Source organism: Siphateles boraxobius, unplaced genomic scaffold (genome assembly GCF_051911475.1).
Source record: "Siphateles boraxobius isolate OS27281-9 unplaced genomic scaffold, OSU_SipBor_1 86, whole genome shotgun sequence".
Classification (NCBI taxonomy): domain Eukaryota; kingdom Metazoa; phylum Chordata; class Actinopteri; order Cypriniformes; family Leuciscidae; genus Siphateles; species Siphateles boraxobius.
Genome location: NW_027509215.1, coordinates 3,891,153 through 3,915,286, shown reverse-complemented (window position 1 = coordinate 3,915,286; position 24,134 = coordinate 3,891,153).

Below are 24,134 nucleotides of genomic sequence, written 5' to 3'. Positions count from 1 at the left end.
AACCTCTTGACTCTTTGGTCAGCATGTGACTATTGTGCTGATGTGCTTTTACTTTTAAAGCAATCAGGCTCATGATTTTTACATGCAGACAATAAAAGGAGCAAACAAGAATGTGGAATTGATCTAAATCCAAAATGTTATGGTTGTCCAGTAAGCAATCACCTAGAACCATCCAGAATACCTAGGAAGTTTTGCACAAGAAAGTACCACACATATTTTCTCCCAAAAATGTCAAATCTAGCTATACTACAGTAGATATGCACTATTACAGTATTTTCCCCCAATAACAGGACCTATTTTGTTGTTTTGATGCTTTTCAAGCATATAACAAATGTTATAAAGAAATGACATGCATTGATAAAAAGCGCTGTACTATTTACATTAATGCACCACAGAGTCAGCTCTTGGTCAGTCATCGCTCTCTTTGTTTTTCTCTTCTAAATATTTCAAAGACAGCTGCTCATTATCATACTTAATCTGATATTCAAAACAGGGCCACAGAGAGCAGACTCGATTAAACTCTATCTCTCTCTTCCCCCCATATTTTCATTTTCCGTCCCATAGACTCTGACTCGCTATCAAATTGTGTTGAGATCCTGTTAAACTGCAGTGAGGTCCTGTTACTTGCCAATTTCTCAGTCAATGATTTTTCATTTTCCCCAAAGTCCCTGGATTCAGTGCTTGTTGGAGAGCTGATGGATGGGCCAATCAGAATGTATGTATGTGTGTGGTGGGGACAGGGGGGTTCAGTCTAGGAGAGGGAGTGATCCGTGGCCTGTCGGCTGACAATGGTGGGAGGGGGTGGGTGGGCGCTCCAGGCCTCTGAAAAGCAAACAACAGCATTAGGGAATGCAAATTGAAACTGCAGACAAGCTCGAAAGGCTCTATCACAAACAGAAATGTAGCACATCCTTGTCTCCTTATTGAAATATATCAGTGAACACTTTGCCCTAAGGGATGTTTAGCATTACGAATAACCTGCGTGGCATAATCCGTATCTGTGCCAGTGAATATACAGCGAAAACACAATTCGGTCCCGTGAGTGACTGCAGATATATTACCTGTTGCCGAGCTCATAGCCTTCGGAGTGCAATTTGTTTATGTCAATCAAATGTAAATACAGCATTTGCCTCTCATTTTCACATCTTGCCTGGAGTTAGCCACAAATATTGTCTGGAGCAATGAAGTCAGCAAATGATTGGCTGATTGGTTGACTCAATGCACCCCTAGAGGAAAGAAAAATCAAAAATGAGATCTCTTTAACGTCTCAAATGTTTCCTAAAATGAGATTACTTTAATGAGGTTAACTCTAACACTCTCACAACGGTCTCCTTTAAAGTTTAGAAGAGATCTGTGCTCAGATTTTTCTTCTTACCTAGAGACTCTGGATCGCTCACATTTGTCTCCTCTAAAGTTTAGGAGAGATCTCATCAACACGCACTGTGCTCAGATTTTTTTTCTCCTTACCCAGAGACTCTGGATCACTCACATTTGTCTCCTTTAAAGATTCAGAAGAGATTTGGAAAAGCAACTGAGCAATATTTTTTTTCATTTGGGCCAGACCGTTTCTGACTCATATGAGATTCACCAAAATTTTTTCTTCTTTCTGGATAGTTCATGAACTCGTTCATATTTTGGGCGAACGTGAACTGAACGTACTGTATTAGGCTACTGCCCGATGAACGTTACTGTGAACTCGTTCATTCTGGTGTCTGTGAACGTGAGCACTCTCAGTTTTACTTTGTTCAATAGGGTGCCAGATTTCTATAGAGCCTTCCAGGCAAAAACACACTGTAAACAGGCCTTAATATGTAGCGGAAAAAACAGCCATTCTGGCAAAACCAGCCCCCAGTGTCGCAACTCCACATACGTAATCAAAATAAAAAGCAACAAGAAGGCCTCGTATGATCATTTAAACGAGTTTTATGACTAGGTCGGTGAGAATGGGAAAAATCTTACGTTCCTGTGCAAACTTTGCCCGCCGATAAAATAATTGATGTCTGTGGTTCTACTGTATATTGGCTGTGGCAATAATTTAGAAAAATAATAGCTCGCAGCAACATATGGAAAAAAAGAACTATGATCTAGTTGAACTATGAACTGAACTAGTTAATTTTAAAATTTGTGAACTGAACTCTGAACTAGTTCATGTAGAAAGTGAACTTTCCCAACACTGTCCACCAGGTTGATTTAACAAAGAATTTGGAGAGAGAGAGGAAACCTAGAGCGCATGACGGAGTTATTCTGCACACCCCTCTATATCATTAATTTTGTAAATAATAAGAAAACCGAATCACTCCTGAAATAAAGAATACTATGGTTTAATGGAATTTTTTAATCCATTAATTTAATTTAATATAAGCTTTGTACATACATGTCTTTCATACTTTAGACTATATACAGTGAAATTAATTTATAAATAAAATATATATATTTTTTATATGTAATTCAGAAAGTAAAAAAGAAGCAGGAACGAACTATATACACATCCTATATTGGATATTAACATTCAATAGTGTAAATCGTGGCAGCAGCTTCAGGTTGGTAGTCCAAGGCATTGTTGTTTATCTTTACTTCCGGGGTTCTTCCCACCGGAGCCTCGCTTTCGATTTTTAAAATAACGGCTGCGTGAAATAAGCGTATAGATTACCAACAACATTAGACAACATATGGCCAGACCAAATGGCACAGATTAAAGCATCCCAAAATGCAACACACTCAACTTTACATTAATAAACAATAATTCCATGCCAAGCACAATTTTTAAAGTCATTATGAAATAGAAGTTGCATTAGCTCTTTCTTTGCTATTGTGATGTATATCTGTGTGAAACAGCATCTCCTACAAGAAAAAAATATAGGGAGGGAATGATTTTGCCCATCGGGAATTGATTAGGATAGTTGTGGTTTGCAATTGCTGTGATGTTATATGGCAAATTCATTTACATATTCCTGCCTCCAGAGCAAGACATCGACAAATAGTTATACACCATCGCACCATAGGCCCGCCCACTGGTTGAATCGCTTCATTCAGTTGCTTCACTGACACACTGGATGCGAGCTTAGCATTGTGTAAAAAAAGCGAATATAGACCCCATAATTATAATTGCTGACGCTGTCTGTGCTGTATACATACAGTTGCCTGTTCACTTTCTGACATAGCCTACTTCATGAGCTTGAATCTGCCGACAAGAGAACAAATGGAAGAGTAAATGAAAGCGTAAAGAAACATTTGCTCATTTGCTCATTTCAGTAGAGACTTCAGAAGGATACCAGCATCAGGAACAAGTGGATGCTTTATTTTTAATTACATTCTGGATCACGTCAGAGGAATGTTTAGTTCAGGGAGTTTGAATGCTTTTTGTTTTGTAAACGAGGCACAGTGTAATGGAGAGATCTCAAATAAACGTTTGTTGACAGATGAAGCAGTCAGCGGTATTTGGATCTGATAGCAGCAGAATCGCAAACAGCAAGTCGATTATTTCATAATGCTTTGTCTGTGAATAATGGTTTTAAAATTATACTATTTTCAAAACACTTCTTCACGTCACAAGCAATACCGAGTTGGCCTTGAAAGTGTTTCCTATGCAATGACATTAGCCAATCATATTTGTAGCATCTGGACCAATCAGACACACACAAATTATTTATTATATTTGATAAATAATCCAGCAAACTCACTCTCCCAACAAAGGTCCATGAAACTTCCCCCAAAACTAACATCACAAATGAAGCTAACACACTGGCAGAACCCGGTGTCCTGTTTCAGGACACATTAAGACTGATAAGACTTTTTACGACCCCAAAAGGAATTTGCAGAGAGTTGTGAATCTCACTTAATTCTTGGAGAATTCTTATATTCTATATATAACCACTTGAGAAATGTATAAACATGTATCTAATTTTCCCATGATTTTCCTTTTATGTGGTTCGGCCTATGTACTCTTTTAAACTTATTTTTGGGTTAATGTTTCAGACTTGCATACTATGGTAAACCAAAATCATATGTGTGGAATGTTTAGTCTCTATAAACTCCAATCTTTGTCCCCATTTGTTAATTTACATTACATTTTGCTAACTTTGTGATGCATTAGTAGTTGGATTTGTTAAACATCCAATCAAATTACATGTTCAAAGGCTTGCTTGAACAAAGGGTCGTGAAGAAATTCCCTCAAAAGGGAACTGGCTCACAACCATCCAGAGGGTGACATCTTCATGCTTTAAAAATCATTGATCACAAGATCCCGCTTCTTAGCCCCTTACTCTCTTAGTCTCTTAGTTCCTTTCTGAAATCTTGATGTGAAGATGATGCTGAACTAGAAGTGTTCCAAGGACCCCCAAGCTTGTGCCAGGCTGCGGCCTTGTCTTTCCATTCACCAAAGATCCTCTGACTCCCACTGGTTCTCTCTCATCAAGACAACATCAGCAAAGATCAACTGAGCCTCAACAAATTGCATCAGGACAGTTTAATTCAAATGGGCGAGACATGCAAGTATCAAACATAGTCTCATTATTTGATACATTAAGCATCCTTACCCCTTTTAAAGAAGGGCTTGTTAGAACTAAACTGATGGTTTGCTCAAGGCTGTTGATCTGCCGAATTTCAAACAATGCTATAACTTCTTGCTTTCCTGTATTCTGCTTCAGCTCTCTTTCCCTTGGTAAACTGTATGCATGTATGTATGTGTACAGTGGCGTGCACAGACCTCCTCTTGGGAAAGGGCTGAAGGACCAAAAAGGGCAAAAAAAAAGAAGGAAAAAAAAAGAAGAGTTCCTTGTTTTTTTTTATTTTTATCCTTTATTTCCTTGGCATTCTATGAAAAGATGTTGATACAATGAGAATGCATAACACATAGGGAAATTATTATAATATTACTGAAGAACACAACTTTTATGAATTTTGAAGTGTATGAACAACCCCACGGTTGCATGACTTCAACATTACCATCACTAAGCCTCAGACAACTCTTTCAGGGTACATTTACATGACAACGATGTACTAAAAACAGAAGTTTTCGCAAACAGATAACAACATAAAAAAAAAATTCCCCTTTCAAAAGGATTTGCGAAAAGGACTAAAAACGCTGTATATCCATAGCAGGCCAGTAGTTGACGATGTCACTTTGTGAAGAAACACTACACGCCTATAGACTGAACACGTAATACACGTGCGCATGATGTCACCCTTTTCAAAATTGTACACTTTGAAACCCGTTTTCAAAAGTTTGCATTTTCAGGGCCCCAAAATGTCATTGTCATGTAAATGAACGGCCAAAATGTTTTAGCTGAAAACGTTGTCATGTAAACGGCCCCTCAGTCTTTGTTTAAAAACATTTTCACTGAAAGTTAAAGTTAGAAATGTTTTCAAGAGCGTGATTATAAACACAATGAGGCTGTGAAAACCAATTAGTGAGTAGATGAGTTTACCTGTTCGGCTAATGACATTTAATGTCCACGACAACCTCTGTAGCCTTTTTTAGCAACTTGTTAGCAACCGCCTTTTACAAGACAAGTGAAAGCTTTTTAAAAAATCACAAGAGAGGATTACTGTTGTATTTTAAAAGAAAGAGTGAAAATATCTTGAGCTTGTGCTCGCCACAGACCTCATTTCAAGCATTCAACCAAAATCCCATTAAAAAAAACCCATTGACTTCAAAACAGTAGAACCAAAAGTGCTAAAATGCTAACTCTTCTGTTTCTGGGTTTTGGCCAACAAATTTTTGCATCCCTGCACCACTATATTGATTTGAATGAATTTCCTCAACAAGATTCTCTTCAAATTGTTGCATCATCATGTACTTTACCAAACAAAACAGTGAGAATCAAGAAGGTAATTATGAGGAATTCATGTTTAGTTTAGTTGATGTTGTAAATATTATGTATGTAGGCTATTATATGCATCTATTGTTAGCTACCATGAAATCAATACCACTTAACAATAAGGTTTCAATAGTTAATTTTGTTAACATGAACTAATAATAAACTGCACTTCTACAGCATTTATTAATCTTAGTTAATATTCATTTCAGCATTTACTAAAACATTATTCAAATCAAAAGTTGTATGTGTTAACATTAGTTTATGCACTGACTGTGACATAACATGAACAAACAATTAACAGGTGTATTATTATAAACTAAGATTAACAAATACAGCCGTCGGCGGAAGTACCGCCCCACTGTTTACAAAGCGACCAATACAATTTGAACTATCCTCCTTCGCACGGTCGAGTGGGGCGGTACTTCCGCTGGCGCCGGCGACATCGAGCGTGACCTTTCAACGTGATAACGTGTTTCCCGGCGCGTTGCAGATCAGCTCAATTCGAACAATTTTAGTTAAAAAGTATATATATATATATATATACAGTGTTGGGAAGGATACTTTCAAAACGTATTTCGTTACAGAATACAGAATACATGCCCAAAAATGTAATTTGTATTGTATTCCGTTACGTTACTCAATCTGAGTAACATATTCTGAATACTTGGATTACTTCCACATTGAATTGCCTTTTATAAGTGTAAGAATGCGGCCATCAAATCCGGCTTACAAAACGGGCCTATTCTGGTGGGGTGGGGGTGCGGTGGTGACGCGTTCATGTAACATGTAAGGGCGGCGCTGCCAATAAAGTATCTAAAAGCTGTCACAAAGAACCGGCAAAAGTAATGATTATGAATATGTCAAATATAGCAAGGAGATATTTTAATTGTTTATTAATAAACAAGTGTTTTCTTTGTCAGTGTCGGCTAAGATGAAGTTGACGATGCTGACTCGCGATCTTCAGTAGTGAACGCGCCAGACAGAAATGCACATTTCATACGGATTACATAAGCAGAGAGCAGTCTGTAGTCTTTTTTCTTTCGTTTTGAATTGTTCTGTTTAAAAGTAGACATGTCTGTGAGGCAAGTAGGCTACCTTATACGCTGAGTTTCGGTTCTTTTATGAGACGAGCTCCAGTTCACGCGCTGGCGCCTCCATTTCGTGATTATCTATCGTCTGCTATATTTACTTCTTATTTATTAAATCCAGGCAATTGGTTGATGAAACATTGATTAAAATTAAGATACAATTAATACAAAATTAAATTCAATTTAAAGAAAGTTTTTGTGCTTTCTGTTGGATGTCTCTGTGAAAGTTTTAAAGCATCTTTTAGTGCCGCTTTCAGAGCGCTCAGGTCCTTAACGGAGAACTGTCGCGTCCGTAACATTGTTTTTCCTCATAAATGCGAACACGAAAAATAAAATAATATAAAGTGAATATTTTATGTTCTGTGGAGACTGAGAGCCAACCCTTCTTCATCCGGTGGGTAGTAGTATTACTTTTGTTTGCGCAGTGTAATTCACAGAATTACTAAAAAATATTTTGCCACCTAAAAGTTAAATATTGTTTTGTGTCACGCATGCATTTTTTCGTTTTCATATTATAGCTTCTGGGAAATGCATGGAGTTGCTTTAATTTATTTAGAGAGTGAATAAACTTGTGAAACAGAGAAGTATCGTCATGTAATCCATTGATTTAAAAAATGTAACTGTATTCTAAATACCAACTATTTAAATTGTAACTGTAACGGAATACAGTTACTCATAATTTGTATTCTGAACACGTAACGCCGGTACATGTATTCCGTTACTCCCCAACACTGTATATATATATATATTTTTTGTTGAAAATGACCTATGGTTTCGCTAGATAAGACCCTCTTCCTCAGCGGCGATCGTGCACAGCCCGTTGAAGCACTTCAAAGACCTTTGAAACTGCATTGATTTGGACTTCAAAACACTGGTTGTCATTGAAGTCCATTATTCAAAGAAAAATCCAGAAATGTTTTCCTCAAAAAACTTAATTTCTCTTCCACTGAGGAAAGAAAGACATGGATATCTTGGATGGCATTGGGGTGAGTAAATTATAATTTACTCAAAAATGAAATTTTCATTCTGAGGTGAACTAATCCTTTAAGCATTACTCACATACTACCGCAACTTTTACAGTAGCATGGTAGGATAAATGTAACTTTTCCATATTAGCTTAACGTTACCTGCTGCTCCTGTAGTTTGAAGACTCACGGCGAACTGCTGCACATATTGTTATTTATTATACTATTTATAATAATTATTATTATAATTTACAGTTATCAGAGAGGTGCACAATACATTTTGAGTCAGAAGGGGCAGGGGCTTGACGTTTCTGTGTGTTTCCCTTTAAATGCAAATGGCTGCTGCTCCCCGTCTCCGTTCAGAAAAGAGCCGATCTTTTACACAATCTTCGGATACTCTAGCAATAACAAACGCAAATTTCAGACAAATCTCAGAAATAACCTGTAGCGGAGTGCAGCCTTACAGAGAGACTCAGGAAGAGATTTTCTGAATGGTTAGTGGATGTAGTTTTTGTGGAGTTACACTGATTAATTTCATCAACTTGCATGTACTACTGACTGTCATGTTTAACTTTTACAGAAGTTGACAGTTGTCTGTGCAGCCAACGACAGTACAGTTTGCATGCTTTGCTCCAATTTTGCCATTGCATTTGAACTGGACACTGTTGTCGCTTGCGAAAACCAAATGGCGGCGCCACGGGTGGAAACGTCCAGATTAAGGGAAGGTGATATTATAATAATATCCCCTTCCTATGTCAGAAGGGGAGTGAAATCAGATCGGCTTAAATTTTGACATGCTTGCAGAGAAACGCTTACCAAAACAAAGTAACTGTGTTGTCACTTTTCACGTTTTCAGTGTTGGTAGATGCACAGGGGACCCAATTATATAAATAAATATTGTGAAAGTTCTGATCGAATCTGCCTTCTGACCTATTATGCAGCCTAAATCATAATCATACACTGTTTGTTTGTTGGCCAAAGGAGGACTGGCCCCCCGACTGAGCCTGGGTTCTCCCAAGGTTTTTTTCTCCATTCTATCACCTGATGGAGTTTTGGTTCCTTGCCACTGTCGCCTTTTTTTCGCCTTCATTCGCCATTGGCTTTTGGCTTGCTTAGTTGGGGACATTTAACATTTATTTTTTAATTTAACAATACTATTACAACTTTACTTTCCTGTTATCTCTGTAAAGCTGCTTTGAAACAATTTGTATTGTAAAAGCGCTATATAAATAAAGGTGACTTGACTTGACTTATAGCAATTAAACACAGAAAAAGTCAGATTTTCTTGATATGTCCCCTTTCCTCCTTGAAAACAGATAATTTAAGACAGATGGTCGGAATGAGGGTTGTTTTTGCGCAAAAAATTATAACCTTTAACATATCTCAATTAACTAATTGATCGCACCCCCAAGGGTTAAAACATTAACCTAAAATTTGACTAACAAATTCTGCTCAGTTTAGACTGAATGTTTTCATTCTAGCAATTTATTCTCTGCAAATCCCTGTGCATTGTTTTTCAGTGATTCAAGATTTAAGCCTCATCAAAAATTAAGTAATAATTATGTCACAGGTCCAATCAGGCTGCACCTGCCCCTGAGACCCCTACTACCCTTGGGGAGTCGGACAGAGGCCAGGCAAGGAGGACAGACAACAAGACTTCAAGTAAACAGTATTTTATCAAATATAAAATTGAATAGAAGCTTTAAAATGGTGAGTCTCCTGAGCAGGGTCACTGCTAAACATCAGGTGTGTATACAGACACGTAATCCTCTTCTTCTATAGGTGACAGACAGAGAACTTACGGCTGGAGGGCTTCACTGCAAAGCAGTCAGGTGAGTATACAGACCCGTAATCCTCATCTTCTACAGGTGACAGACAGAGAACTTACGGCTGGAGGGCTTCACTGGCACATAATCCTCTTAAAGGGCCGGCAGACACAGAACTTACGGCGGGAGAGTTTCGCTGCAAAGCAGACAGGTGAATATACAGGCACGTAATCCTTCTTCACAATAGGCTGTCAGAATATACACTCAAATGTCTGTGGAGTACAACAGTGTTAGCCTCTTCTTATGTCTTTAGAATTTGAAAGAAAACTCAGGTAAGTAATGGACATCCAGCGGGTTTAAGTTCACACTTCACACATCAAAACAGTGCATCACATCACTTCATCTCTACAATTCAGCACTCAGTGGAAAATACATATATAGATGGCTGTCGCCCATTTTCTGACCTGGCATTCATATCAGGGAGTCCCACAGACACGAGAAAGGAGGATGGAAATTGATTGGCCTACTCACAGTCTCTCACCAACAATCTTACTATCCAGCGATTCCCTCCTTCCGGCCGGCGTGCTCTTTCACCCAAACTCACAGCCCGTTTGCCGGCCCCACTTCCGCTTCTCCAACGCTCACGCTTCCTCCGAGATCACCGTCCCCAAAATGAACTGTCCTTTGGTCTGTACTCTCTCCTTTTACCCTCCCCTAATGGCAACGTGACCCAATCGCGGGACTTCAATCCCCTCATGCACAGCTGCCGGTGATTTTAGCTAATCACCCCATTCGTGGGGATTTTTGCGCTAACCCAGAACTAGCCCGGTGTTCCGTTGTTATGGGTCCGGCGGGAGGCAATCTCGGCGAACATTAGTTCCGCCTTGCAAGGGAAAAAGTTGGAATTTCGTCACCTCGTGACATACCCCCGCACCAAACCGTTCTAGTCCCTAGAACGTGGTGACTCTACCCAGTCTCCGTACCGTGCCAGAGGCTGGCCTCGGTTGTCCCGCTGGGATCGTCTTGGGGATGAGGGGAAATTTGCTTGCTCAGGTTCAATGGCCGGTCCCCTTGGGACCACTACCCACCCTATCATCGGGGTTCGGTGGGCTCTGTCTTCGGTGGGGATGATGGTGTCTACAGGCCTTGGGTAGTTGGGGCTAGGGCGGATCAGGTTCCGATGCAATACCCGTTCTGGGCCGGTGTCCCCTTCAGGGCGAAAGACATACACAGGCTGGTCGGGTCGGGGTTGTCGTTGGACCACGTAAGGTCGAGGCTCCCAACGGTCGCTCAACTTTTCCCTTGACCAGGACCCTTTCTCCCGGCAGCAGGGGAGCCTCACGAGCTGTCCGATCGTATAATCTTTTGCTCATCCGCGCAGCTCGTTCGATTCGGGCGGAGACCTGCTCATAAGCAAGGTGGAGGCGCTGGTGGTGGTTGCTCACCCATTCCGTTAGACTGGTCCCCTCCTCTGCGGGGCTGGATCCCAACAGTAAGTCCGTGGGTAACCGTACGTGCCGTCCGAACATCAGGTACGTCGGAGCATATCCAATAGTGCTATGCACACTGTTATTATAGGCCGGGACTACGGCCGGGAGACTTGCCATCCAATTACCCTGTTGTTCCACCTCCAGCGTCCCTAACAGACCCAACAGGGTCTGATTGAATCGTTCGCACCCTCCGTTCCCTTGGGGGTGGTACGTCGTGGTGTGGGTCTTCTTGCACCCGTATAGCTGACACAGCTCTCTGATGACCCGGGACTCAAAGTTTGGGCCTTGATCCGAGTGAAGGACTTCTGGACATCCAAAGGGCTGGAACACATTCTTCCAAAGGGCACTGGCAGTGGTGGTTGCGGTCTGGTCTCTAGTTGGAATGGCCCATGCATACTTCGTGAAGAGGTCTGTTACCACGAGGATGTTTTGGATGAGGTCAGTGGGCCGACCTGACGTCAGGTAGTCCATCGCTACCATGTGTAGTGGGGCTTTAGTTTGAATGGGGACCAGTGGGGCTCGTACCTCTCTCCGGGTCTTGAAGAGAATGCAACGTGGGCATTGCAAAATGAACATCCTTACTGCCTTCTCCATCCCAGGCCAGTAAAAGTGTCTCCGCACCAATGAGGTCGTCCTCTCCTGCCCTTGATATCCCAGGTGGTTGTGATAAGCTTGGAGCAAAGCTTGGGATTGATCTCCAGGCACCACTATTTGACATACCTCCTCACCCAGTGCTGGGTCCTGTAACATTCGACAGACGACTCCCTCCTTGAGGAAGAGTCTCTCCCATTGTCCCAGGAGCTGCTTCACCCCTCGGGGTTGCCCACGTCGTGCTTCCCCTTCTGGCTAAGTCCCTCGCTGCAGCCAGTCCCGTAATTGTGCCAAAACCGGGTCCTCTGCCTGTCGGTCCTTCCACCGTAGGGGGTCCCAACCCCAACTCGAGAGAACTCCTTCCCTTCGGAGCCCAGGGGCCTCTACGATCCCCACCATAAGTCCTTCCTCCGGTGCTACAATCCGGGCGAAGTAGATCTCAAGGGTTTACCCTCAGGGAGCCGAGACAGGACGACGGCATTGGTATGCTCCTTCCCTGGCCGGTACTGAATGTGATAATCGTAGATGGCCAGCTGCGCCACCCATCACTGCTCGACGGCTTCCAGTTTTGCAGTTTGGAGATGGACCAGCGGGTTGTTGTCCGTAACCACGACTAGCTTCGCCCCCCACAGATAATCCTTGAACTTCTCGCTGACGGCCCACTTCATAGCGAGGAGTTCAAGCTTGAAGGAGCTGTAGTTAGCGCCGTTACGCTCAGCTGGGTGCAGACTCCTGCTTGCATTGGCAATGACCCTCTCTTCTCCCCGTTGCCTCTGGGCTAGTACGGCCCCCAATCCCAGATTACTGGCGTCCGTGTAGAGTGTAAAGGGCTGGGAAAAGTCAGCATAGGCCAAGATCGGGGCTTGGAGCAGCTCTTGTTTTAGCTTCTGAAAGGCCAACTCACAGGCGGGGTCCCACGAGATGGTAGGGGACCCACGACCCCGGGTCCGCCCCGAGCCTCCAAGCAGCTGGTTCAGGGGTTTAGCGATCTTGGCAAAGTCTTTTATGAACCACCGGTAGTATCCCACGAATCCCAGGAAGGATCTCACTTGACGCAGCGTTCTCGGCGCGGTCCACTCCTGGACGGCCGACACCTTTTCGGGGTCCACCGCAATCCCAGCCATACTGACTCGATGGCCCAGGAACTTTACCTCTTTCTTGAGCAACTGGCACTTCTCGGGCTGTAGCTTTAATCCGTACTGTTCCAGGGACTGAAATACTTGCTCCAGGTGTCGAAGGTGAGACTCAAAGTCGGGAGAGTACACAATGACATCGTCTAAGTAGACGAGCGTGGTGTCCATAAGCTGGCCTCCCAAGCAGCGGTGCATGAGCCGCTGGAAGGTAGCGGGAGCGTTACACAACCCAAACGGCATGCGCTCCCACTCAAAGAGGCCAAAGGGGGTGGTGAAGGCAGTCTTTTCCCGGTCTCCTTCCTCCACTTGAACTTGCCAGTAACCGCTAGCCAAGTCTAAGGTAGAATACCAGGCGGCCCGAGTGAGGCTGGTCAGGGAGTCCTTGTCCCGCGGCAGGGGGAAGGCGTCTCGTTTGGTAACATGGTTCAGCTTCCGATAATCAACGCAGAATTGCCATGCTCCAGTCTTTTTCCGAACGAGGACGATCGGTGCTGCCCACGGGCTACTGCTTTCTCGGATAACTCCCTTCTCCAGCATCCCTCGTAGGAGGATACGACCTCAGCGTACAGAGTCGGGGGTACGGGACGGTAGAGTTCCCGGCTCGGAGGAGCATCCCAGTAGGGATCTGGTGCTTTACGATGTCTGTCCGCCCATAATCCTCATCATGGGCGGAGAAGAGATGCTTCCATCTCACCAGGAAGTCCCGGAGTTGCTTCGCCTGCCCTTCTTACTCCCATCACCTCGTAAGGACACACCCGCAAGGTGGGCCGGCAGCGTTCCCTCCTTTCTGCTCGCAGGGGATTCACCTCCACTACCGTTGGGCCCACTTGGCAGAACCGAAACTCTCCTTCCTCATGAACTTGTTGGGGGCTTACTATGGTGACCCGAGCCAGACGTTGGTGTCGATGCAGATCCACTGCATAGGAATTCGTGTTTCTCAGTTTTACGGCGACCCGACCCCGGCGGACAGAAGCCAATCCCCGGGCCACTTCTACAGCCTGGCAGTCTGAATGAGGCTCCACCAGGATCCATTCCCGGGACCAGTGTTGGGAAGGATACTTTCAAAACGTATTTCGTTACAGAATACAGAATACATGCCCAAAAATGTAATTTGTAACGTATTCCGTTACGTTACTCAATCTGACTAACGTATTCTGAATACTTGGATTACTTCCACATTGAATTGCATTTTAAAAGTGTAGGAATGCGGCCATCAAATCCTGCTTACTAAACAGGCCTATTCTGGTGTGTTTTTCTGTTCCAACTGGCTGAATGTGTTAGACCCATGTCTTCCTGAAAGTGCAATATATTATAATTTGCTATAGAAGAACAAAGACTATAAGTGTATGTTGCGGTCACCGATGAGGTGGTGATGCGTTCATGTAACATGTAAAGGTGGCGCTACCAATAAAGCACCTAAAAGCTGTCACAAAGAACCGGCAAAAGTAATGACTGAATATGTTAGTGTCGTCTGCAAAGATGAAGTTGACGATGACTCGTGATCTTCGCAGCACTCTAGTGAACGCGCCGGAGAGAAATTCACATTTCATATGGATTACATAAACAGAGAACAGTCTGTTTTCTTTCGTTTTGAATTGTTCTGTTTAAAAGTAGACATGTCTGTGAGACAAGTAGGCTAGCCTACCTTACACGCTAAGTTTCGGTTCATTTATGAGATGAGCCCCAGTTCACGCACCAGCGCCTCCATGCCGTGATATCTATTGTCTGCTATATTTACTACTTACTTATTAATTCCAGCCAATTTGGTTGATGAAACATTGATTAAAATTAAGATACAATTAATACAAATCGAAATTAACTTTAAAGAAAGGCTTTGTGCATCTGTTTGATGTCTCTGTGAAAGTTTTAAAGCAGTCTTTTAGTGCCGCTTTCAGAGTGGTCACGTCCGTAACATTTTTTTTTCCTCATAAATGCGAACAAGAAAAATAAAATAAAATAAATATTTTATGTTCTGTGGAGAGCCAACCTTTCTTCATCCGGTGGGTATTACTTTTGGTTTGCGCCGTGTAGCCTAATTCACAGAAGTACTAAAAAATATTTGGCCAAAAAGTTAAATATTTTTTTGTCACGCATGTTTATTTCCCTCATATTAAATATAAAACGCATGTGTAGACATATATTTTTCTAATGTCTGGACTCCTTTATTAAGGGAGTATGGATATACAAACAGACGTTTCGATATATTGGTATTAAATGACATTTGCAGTCAAAACTTGAAATATAGGCTACATTCTCAGAAAATGCATGTCCATAACGCAATTGCTAAATTTTAAATAATTATTCCGCAACTAGTTTTGTGGTGTATGTCTACGTATTTTATAATCTTAACTTCAAATAATACTAATAGTAATTTAAAGATGTGGTAGCATTGGATCTGGACGGGAAGGATAACTCTGGGAGTTGGAAGGGGTAAGTCGCAATTTTGCCTTCTTGCATGCGATACAGGTTCGTGGATCTGAGTGTCGCGATTTCGGTTTCATATCGCATATTGTTACAGCCCTGTAGCTAGTAGCCTACCTGATACAACTATAAAATAGCAAGGTGACCAGTAAAACTACAGCATACGACTACCCCTGGCTAATAAAAAAAAAAAAAAACTTTAAGATGCTTCTTCAGGTTGGAGGTGGAGTCTTTGGACGCTGAAAGGAGGATGGTTGCTTGCAAGCAGAGGTTGCACTGCACAGTTATATTTGTTCTCCCTTCTCTTTCTTTAATGTGAAATGCTGTTTGAATTTCCAAGATAGAAATGCATTCTTGCCCTGGCTCTGTTGTTCCGGCTCCTTCTCTACATCTAGCTCCTGCTGCTCCTCTTCCGACTCCATTGTGACTGATCACGCAAACTGCGCATTTTTTTGTTTTCATATTGGGGCTTCTGGGAAATGCATGGAGTTGCCTTAATTTATTTAGAGAGTGAATAAACTCACGAAACAGAAAAGTATCGTCATGTAATCCATTGATTTCAACAATGTAACTGTATTCTAAATACCAACTATTTAAATTGTAACTGTAACGGAATACAGTTACTCATAATTTGTATTCTGAATACGTAACGCCGGTACATGTATTCCTTTACTCCCCAACACTGCCTGGGACCCGTGCAGCTGAGCAGGAAGGCAGGCCCAGATAATGGCCTCGCTCTAGGCCGGGACTGACAGTGCGTAGCGACACACCACTCTTCCCACACTCTGGACAGTTCCTGGCCGCCAATGGAGAGGGGTCGATTAGGGGGGTCCCGACCACTTAACCCAGTGGCCGGAGACCCTAAAAACCCCCTTGCGATCCCCGGCGTGCGCTGCATTGCCGGACATAATGGCCTGGTTCGCTACAGCCATTGCAAATGGGACGACCTTGTTCGTCCCATTGGAAACAGAGACCGGATGGCCGGGATGGACGTTGCTCTGGGAGTCGACTACCTTCGAAGGATGCTCGCTCTTGTGCCGGTGGCAATGGCCGGTAATTTTCTCGGCGTAATTCTTTGAGGAAAGTTTTAGACAGCTCTGTCATCTGACCACGGACATCTCTTCTCAGCTTTTCTCGTAGGGCCTGCTTCCAGTCGGGCAGAGCAGGAGGCAGGGGACCACTGGCAGCATTGGTGGCCATACAGTGGGAGGTATCTGAGGTATCTACATGATCCTGTTCGAGGGCCAGAGCTTCCTGGCATAACTCTTTAAAACGTCAGAGTGGAATTGCGGCGAAGTTGTATTCGGAGACTCTGACGTATTGGGCCCTCTCGCAACCCCAAAAGAAACTGGTCCTTTGGGAGGCCCTCTCCTTCTCCAAGCCCATGGTCCTGCCTCTTCTTCAACCGAGACAATTTCAAACTGCAGTGGAAATAGGCTCTACTCTTCAGTAACTATGATAATAAGACTGCTAAAGCTGTCTCCGCTGTGCATAACATAAAGTCATATATTTTGAAGAATGCACTTCTATGCTATAAAATGTTGTCCTTGATGCTTTCTACAGTAGTTGCTCTTCCTCAAGAACTTCAAAGAGTCAAAGCGAGTGAGAGAAAGTTTTTAGTTGAAATGTAGTCTTAGGGAGTCATAACCCCTTGAAAAAACTGAACCTGTATCAGCAGTATGGTAATGAATCTGTCAGTTTCTTTACACCTGGGCAGCATTTAGGGATGTATGATATAAAATGTGGCTTAAGGGAAGCCACCAGGGCTTGTTTTTTTTATTTATTTCAGATTAAGTTTCAACTTTGCTCAGCTGGCCTCAGCACTGTTTATTACACACACACACACACACACACACACACACACACACACACACACACACACACACACACACACACACACACACACACACACACACACACACACACACACACACACACACACACACACTTCAGCTTCAGCCTGGCTAAAACGTTCTGGAAGCATATGAAGTTCTCCATGATTGCTGAGAATTACATCAGGATTCTTACTCGCATCTTTTCTTCTATGGAAATTGTAATTGTGTCCCCCTGGTACGGTGCCCTCAAACAGCCTCACATATAATTGGATTTGGAATTTTTATCTAATAATATGACATTTACTCGTCTGAATTAGCTGAACTCAGGTTGAGCAAGCCTCACAGGATTTATGCACTCTTTAAAAAAAAAGTACTGTAATGGTAGCATACCGCTAATACTTTGATATACACATAAATATAAAATAAAACGTAATTCAGCAATTGATAAAAAGTGACAGTAAAGACATTTATAATGTTACAAATGTTTTCTACTTCAAATAAATGCTGTCATCAAAATCAAAATTCAAACTGTATCATGGTTTTTAAAAAAAGAATGATTTCTGAAGGATCACACTGAAGTTAAAATGCTGAAAGTTCAGCTTTGTCATCACAGCAATGAATTACAATTTAAAATATATTAAAATAGGAAACAGTAAATATTTCACAATACTTTTGTTTTGACTATTTTTGTTAAAACAATTGTAGCCTCAGTGAGCATTATATAATTAACATTTAAAAAAAACATTAATTTTAGCGTCACTTTGACAGCAAATAACTTTACATCTGAGGCGTCCAAAGACTTAATTTGTCCATTATTTATTTTAAAGAAACACGACAATGTATAAAAGGCTCAATTACTTTGTATATGACGTTATGGCCCCGTAGAAGCCGTTTTTGTAAAAATAGGCTAACGATTGCGTCATAACCACGCGACTTTTTGTCGCACTGTAGAGTAATAACCGTATAGACAGGAGGTGAAGCTCGCAGGCAATCTTTTACTGTCTATGAGACAATCGGTGGCCCATAGATAAAGAAGCCCATTGATAGAGAGTCCATAAAAGCAACGGGAAAAAATATTTCAACAACGTTCTTGAGGAATTAGGTGATTCAGATTTGTCTTGGCACAGCAACCAGAAGATTTACAACTGTCAGACTGTCGTCAAGCTCAGTTTAAGCCCGCGCAGTCGCTCAGCCATCAGGAAGTGAGTGCTTCTAATGGGCTTCAGTTTTCTCCATTGAAATCAAGGGGGTCGCTGTGTCCATTTCTTTTACTGTCTATGTTTATAGCATCAGTCCTGCAAAACTTTGACAGTCAGAACTTTATCATAAGTCATGTGCTGTACTGCCTACCAATGGACAGGAGGTGAATTGCTGGTGCTAAAACTATAAAAGCACTTGCACACTTGTTCTACCAGAAAGACTCTGGAAGCAAAATGACGTAACAAAACATAAATTCATTAACGGCCCATCAAGCAAATATTGTGATATAAAGTTCTTTGGCGTAGGCCCCGTCCGTAACTCGCAATCCGAGGGTAACGGATACTGCATTTCCTGCCTGAAGACGAAGGCAGGGGCGTAGCTGACCCCCCGGGACGTATGGGAAGGGACCATCCTGGTGGTGGTGGGGAGGATGGAGGGGAATGTTGGCGTCAGCATCTGCGAACTCAGACAGATAAGTACCGATCTTTTAAACTACGAGTATTAGAACATGATTGATGAGAAAGTAATAAGTGAGGTAACAATTGAGTCTTCCTGGCAGAACTTACGCTAAAGCTTCCATATCTGAAAATTACATTTTTATGTTAGAATTCCAAAATTTACTTTCTTTCTGCTTAAAACACAAAAAGATCAATCTTTCAAGCTTCAAAAAGCATACAAGCAACATTAAAGTAGTCCCTATGACTCATGCACTATATTCCAAGTCTTCTGAAACCATATCGATTTGCTCAAGAAACAGATTAAACACTACTGAAAATATTAACATTCATGGCATGTCTCCACGGCTTGTTCACAGGGGTAAAAAATTTGTACATTTTTCTTATGAGCTTAATCTTTTGAATGAATCAGTTAATTGATCTGGTCTGAAATGATGTAGAAAGGCAAATACAAAGACAAACCATACTCTGTGTGATAGAGATTGATTTGCATGTGATATTTAACTCAGTCTTTTTAAAACTATGAAAAAGTTGGTCACTGCAACATTGAGACCTTAATGTTTCTCTGTATAGCCTATATGGGCCACAGAAAAAAAAAAAAAAAAAAAAACAGGCTTCAGGCTTTGCTGTCTGGTGTTAAAATATATATTAGACTATAACCTGCCCCACTCCAACAGAGCCAGTGGAATTGATTATCTTTGTGTGAACTGACCCAGTACCAGACCAACCAAGTAAGTGAGCAGGTATGTAGGCCAACTCTCTCTCCTTGGCTTTCTCTATATTATTTTGGGGTATATTCTCCTCCAGATGTCTTTAAGAGGGGGATTTTAAAGCCAGGAGAGGCTCGGTTCTAAGAAAACTGTGGGAGAGTGTGGTAAAGTGATCTAAAAACAACAAAAGCCGTACTATAAACTTGTTTTCTAACAAGCACTTTAATAGGCTACTATTGATCGTTCTCAAGTTCTATGTAAACCAGAATGCTCCTAGGAAGGACAGCACTATGAAGTACCACAGTAAATCATTTAGACTCATGGAGGTCTATCATTGTTGTTATTATTATTAATTTTGTGGCAATGAAGAGAACGCCATAGATACTGTCAGCAGACCTTTGATACAGAACCCAAAAAAATCCTTATAAACAACCATGAGATGGCAGCAAAGGCTTGGCAAAAAATGAAAAATTTCCATCAGAATATGTAACAGTTTCAAATCTGCATTTGTTTCTAGAAAATCAAGAACATATAGCCTAATTAGAAGCAGCATTTCATTTTATTGTAATTAACAAGAAAAATAGATCTTTGACCTTTTTGTTCTCACAGTCAGTGTTAGTATGGCATAAAACATAGCAAAATAATTACTAAAATGTTCCAGTTGTTTGCCACACATGTATTTTATTGTCATACGTAAGATAATTGTAAACAGTCAGCTTTGAGGCTTATTCATCAGATGTTACTGTGATCAAAACCAGCTTAACTCTTCTTTAAACATGACTTTATTATGAATACATGCAACAATTCATGGAAAGTCCTGTTGAGAGAGATGTATAAAGGAATAGCTGGCAGTATGAGACATTTAAGAACAAACTGTAGACCTACGTGGTGTAATTGGAAATATTATCAGAAACAAATTAGGATTAATAAATGTCTTTAGTAAATTGTAGCAACCAAACTTCTAGATAGAGTTAGCCTAGTAATATTAAATAAGGCAAGTAGAACTATTATTGCTCACTTTAGTTTCATCCCAGTGTCCCGAGTCGTTCGAAACTGTTCATCAAAAAGGTTAATTTACAGATTCATTCAGTGAAGATTTCAGAGGACATATTTCGCCAGTAGGTGGCGGCAAATGATTGACTTGAATTTGCCTGTCTGCAAATCTGTAGTTTTATATCTATATTATTTCATCCATTGTGTAAACTGCTAAATTTATAAAGACATACAAACAAATTACAAAAACTCGAAAAACATGCTAGAAAAAAAATCCCATATATTTGCATTGAAGAAGGCATATGGATCAGAATAGAATAGATAATTGAGGATAGACTCTTTAGACTTGGGAGACTACTTAGATAGGCCACCCAAAACACCATAGCAACCAATAGAAACATGCTAAAAACACTTACCTTAGCAACAGCAAAGACCTGCCAACTATACAAAACACTATAGCATTGTGGGAAACACAAGCACCACTCACTTTGTCTCTGTGATATATTACTGGAAGGTGGAACAGTCAAAGTAAGCAAGAAACTTGTATTTCACAGTGTTCCTGAAGACACTGCACAAAATATGTTGAGGGATTTTCAATTTGTCAGCAGGGTCAAGGCACTCTTAATGTGGAACGCTATGAATCAGTGAAGAGCTCGCTGATGCGGATAAATAACAGCAATGGTCAATTTAGTCTAGCGAGAAAGGAATGTTTAACGGAGACAGAAGAATGTCTGAAAGACATGAACCACAAATTCAATAAAATAACGTTTGGACTCGCTCTTAAGAACCCACATAAGAACCGTATGACATTTTCTTCTGGCCAGTGGCTCTACAAACAGAAGAGGAATCTCATTAAGAGGAAGAGGAATCTATGTGGAATATAGTGCTGTTGACATTGGGCGATCACACTGTCACACCATTAACCACCATCCATCTGGAGGTGGGAAGAGATACGCTTCAGATCTTCCTACAGCCATCATTGCTCTGAAAAATAAATACACAGGCTGACACGTTGTCGCATTGAAGCTTTTGTTTTATGGGGAACCTGCCTGGTATCAGTCTGTTGGGGGAAGACAGCGGATGCGGGGTGTTCTGAACACACAGGACAAAGAGGATGTGCGTCGCATTGCCTGCTGACCAGATTTCATCAAAGTGTGAGACGTGCGGCAGGGCCTTTATGTCACATAAAAGAGATAAGCTTCAAACAGACCAATCTGAAGCTGGGCTGCAGGCCTCCATGTGGGGTGTGGAACGTCAGGTTTAAACCATGAAGCTGGCATATAGTTCTCTGAAGAGTGGTGGAGAAAGTTTGAGCATTACTGTGATGGAATCAGACAGGTAATATTTGATTTTGACATAAAGCTTAATACTGTACGATTATCATTCATATGCTATGGTATTGATTGAAAAGAATATTATGGTAGTGTCCACATCAATTACCATGGTAAGTGATGCTAGAGGACAAAAAAAGATGGACAATGATATTTGTTAAAAAAAGGAATAACAATGGTTAATTGATAATCATTATAGTTAACCAGAATAGAAAATATGATATCTTGTATAAGAAAGAAGTGAGGTACAGTACGTATCTGGCATCATTCTAGATGTCAAGTGTGATTTTTTTTTAGGTTAATAATGCTGTTAATGTTGAGGTGAAAAGGACTTTTACATCTGCATAAACCAAGAAAACAATATGAATCACCTAATGCAATAAGCAATCAAACATATAAATGATAATGGAAATAAAACCTAGCATTCTAAATTTATAAAAAATAGGAAGTTATTAAAAGCATATAATAATGAGTAATAATAAATGTAATGTTTTATATTCAGCCCCTGTTTGAGTATTTGCCAGTTTAATTTGGTCCAGGCTGCGTTTCATGGAAACAAAATGAATGAATATAAAACCCTGTTTCTTAATCTAGAAATTGCCCATCTGCTGTACCGAGCGTGGGGTGTGTGCATGTGTTTTTGGATAGGATAAGATGCTATTTTAGCTCCAGAATGAGAGATGCCATCTCTCTCTCTCTCTCTCTCTCTCTCTCTCTCTCTCTCTCTCTCTCTCTCTCTCTCTCTCTCTCTCTCTCTCTCTCTCTCTCTCTCTCTCTCTCTCTCTCTCTCTCTCTCTCTCTCTCTCTCTCTCTCTCTCTCTCTGCAGAGCCACAATGTAAATGATGCCTGTTTCAGTAATCAACCTCCACAATAGGGTGAAATTAACACAGACCCACCTGATCAGCCGGGAAAGAGAGAAAAACAGCATGAGCCAAACATGTCGAGAGAGAGAGAGAGAGAGAGAGAGAGAGAGAGAGAGAGAGAGAGAGAGAGAGATGTAGAACAAATGAGATTAGGCAGAATAATCAATGAGACACTGATACTGATCCCTGAGCGGATTCACTGGCATGGACAGATTGGCACAATTAGACAGGAAAGGGCTGTTGATATCATAAGTTGTGTTGAGGGCACAGATGGGCTCTACCCAGGAGACAAGAAGGTGAGAGGAAAGACAACATTGGAAAAGACCCTCATATCTGAGATGAAAGCATCCGAAAAAGGTTGATGTGTGTTCGTTTATGGCTTTCAACATTAAAAGAGGGAAAACAGTGTCATAACAATGAAATATCAGTCTAATTGGTTCTCACACCTCTTAGTGTATTGAATAGACCAAATAATATTATAATTACATTTTCAGAATGGGGTAGTTCAGTTTCAAATATCAGTCAAGTCTGTTCATAGTATGTTCTTCATAGAATGACATGCACACAATGCATTTATAGACAGCTTCATGACATCACAACATATTGGAAGCTTTTTTCCTCACCAGAAAGAAGTGAGCGTGACATCCCGGAGTGGATCCAAAGCAGAGTGATTACTGCAAAGAATCTCTGTCGCCCCCCTCCACTCATTTACACTCATTTACAATGCTCCGGACCTGTTTTTAGTATGTCCACTGCTAGTGTCATGCTAATCTTTAGATTTTGGCTGTGTCCGAAATTGACACTATACCCTCATTCACTATTAGTCCTCTAATAGAGTTCACTTGAGTGAGTGAATGAAAAGTGAGTGGGTGATTTTGGACTTTGATTTGTACTGAATCAAAAATCGAATACTTCCCTACTATATAGTATGCGAAAAACAGTACGGCAAATGAGTAGTACTTAGCAAATGGAAACTATAAACCCTAAATTAAACAATTTAATAATCAATTTTTATATGATGAACATTTAACTCAGGCTTTTATTTGCATATAAACACTGATCAGCAAACATAAAAAGAAGCTCAACCGAACCTGCTTGACGCACAGGAACAAACATCTTGCTGAAGCTCAAACGTGCTGAGTAACATGAGAATGAACCTCATTGGTTCTTGCTGAAGCTCAAACGTGCTGAGTAACACGAGAATGAACCTCATTGGTTCTTGCTGAAGCTCAAACGTGCTGAGTAACATGAGAATGAACCTCATTGGTTCTTGCTGAAGCTCAAACGTGCTGAGTAACATGAGAATGAACCTCATTGGTTCTTGCTGAAGCTCAAACGTGCTGAGTAACATGAGAATGAACCTCATTGGTTCTTGCTGAAGCTCAAACGTGCTGAGTAACATGAGAATGAACCTCATTGGTTCTTGCGAAAGCTCAAACGTGCTGAGTAACGTCTGAATGAACCTCATTGGTT